Source organism: Octopus bimaculoides, chromosome 3 (assembly GCF_001194135.2).
Source record: "Octopus bimaculoides isolate UCB-OBI-ISO-001 chromosome 3, ASM119413v2, whole genome shotgun sequence".
Classification (NCBI taxonomy): Eukaryota; Metazoa; Mollusca; class Cephalopoda; order Octopoda; family Octopodidae; genus Octopus; species Octopus bimaculoides.
The window spans coordinates 97,711,017-97,713,515 of record NC_068983.1 but is presented as its reverse complement, the minus strand read 5'-3'; positions in this window follow the sequence as shown (position 1 = coordinate 97,713,515).

Genomic DNA, 2,499 nt, shown 5'->3' with positions numbered 1-2,499 from the left:
CAGGGTATTTTTGTATGCGTGTATATGTGCAGATTTATATGTTCTGTTTTATGCATGCATTCTCATGGATATAGTTGTATATCTAGAAATGCTTAAATAGTAAACTTATGGACAGTTTTACAGATTCTTACAATTCCATTGATGGCTTGGATCTGTAATCTTCGAATCAACTTTCTCCTTTCTGGTTTTGAGAATCATGTTTGTATCTATGTATGTATGTATGTATGGATGTATGTATGTATGTATGTATGTATGTATGGATGTATGTATGTATGTATGTATATGCATGTGTGTACGTATGCATATCTTTCATCTTTTAATTGTTTCAGTCACTGGAAGGCGGCCATGCTGGGGTGTCAACTTGAAGGGTTTTAGTGGAACAAATTGACCCTAGTACTTATTTTTTCCCTAAAGCCTGGTATTTATTCTATGAGCTAAGTCACGCTAATGTAAACAAACCAAAACCGGTTGTCAAGCGATGGCGGTAGATAAACACAGACATACACACACACACACACACACACACACACACACACACACACACACACACACACACACACACACACACACACACACACACGTATATGTATATATAAATAATGTATTTTTATATACAGATGTATATGTGTGTATACACACGCACATCTATATGTTAATGTATGTATACGATGAGCTTTTCTTAACTGCTACCGACGAAATCTAACAACAAGGCATTGGTCGGCTCTGGGCTTTAGTTGAAGATATTTGTTCATGGTGCCGCTCGTGGGCCTGAACCACAGAGCGACAGGTGCGTATATGCGTATACGTCTTTGAGTATATGTATATGTAAACATGTGTTTATGCATACATGTATAAGAATATATGAGTCTGTCTTTTTTTATATATACAACTATGTATAGTGCACAAGGGTGTTCTTTTACCCGACGCTACAGAGATCTCCTCAGCATAGCCTCTTCTCGAGTATTATGATGCGGAAATCATTTGAATCAATGAAATGGTATGTACAAAGGAATGCTGAAAAGGTCTTGGATTTGGGTTAAAGGATATGTGTGTGTGTGTGTGTGTGTGTGTGAGGGGTTGCTGAAAAGTTCCTGGCTTTGGGTAAAAGAAAATACAGGAGGGTCAGCGTTAGCTATGATTTTATCCAACATATTCCTGTCAGATTTACACTTTTTGCAGCGGTCCTTCATTTTTTTCTAAGCCCTATAAAAGAAATCGGAAGGCTGAGCCTCCAACCTGGCCTTTCCCAATATCCTCATTGCTAGGAGCTTTTCAGCACCCCATCACATGTCCGAGAATTATGAAGATCACATAATTTGGCTCTTAGCTCTTCAGTTGCTTGGAAAAAGTGTTTGAAATATGAAGTTTTCTATAGATTAAGCGCTGGTCTGTTATGGGAATTTTTTGTTTCCGCGCCGTTCTAAACCAATGGATCACGGCAGTAAGTTATAAATACGATAAAAAAACAACAACCCAGTAGTATTAGTTGCATCATTGGTAAGTAAATATTATTGCTGGTTAATGCTGTTCCTACCTGTTGTTCCTACAACTAGTAATTACTATTTGTTATACAATCATCTACACACATGTCGCTGCCGAAATGAGAGGGGGCAATCTCCATTTCACATCCTGTGGTATTTCTTTCTCCGAACGAATTAAAAATTTTTGATCTACCTGAAGAAAACTTTCTTTCTTTTTCTTTCATGACACAAGCGAATTATTCGTCAATAAAAGACGCACCAGAAACAGCAGTAGTGAACCTTTAAGCAATTTGTGTTCTTATTTTATATATACATTGTGTCATCCCATAAATAATGCGTTTTTTTTTATTTTTCAAAATTAAGATAAACAAAGTTCTTTTCTAATCTAAAATATATTCTGTTTCATTTTCTACAATGCTCTTCTCCTGATCCTCTTCCACCTCCTCTTCCACCTCCTCCTCTTTCTCCTTCTCCACCTCTCCCCTCCTCTTCCTTCTCCTACTTCTACTGCTGCTACTACTACTACTACTGCTGCTACTTCTGATACTATCACTACTACTACTATCGCCGCCGCTGCTACTTCTACTGCTGCTACTACTACTACTTGAAACGTTTGTGTTACTCTTGCCAATAGGTACCAAATACACATGCACACACATGCACACACACACACACACACACACACACATACACACACACTCTCTCTCTCTCTCTCTCTCTCTGTCACACACACACTCACTCACACGCACAAGTAGACACGTAGACACATTATATTCAATAAGGAAATAAATTATTTGCATATACAGCGAAACTTTTTATGCAAAACTCTGGCAAATTACTTATTAAAGAGGAATAAACATCATGTTTAGAGCAATAATGTAACCATATAGAAATGGTTACATTATACGACATAAGTTTAGAATAGGGACAGCTAAAATGTATTAAAATAAATGCATAGTTTTTAGGAATTTCGAGAGAAAGTGAAATAATTGGTTTTAACGGCAGATTTCGAAATAGA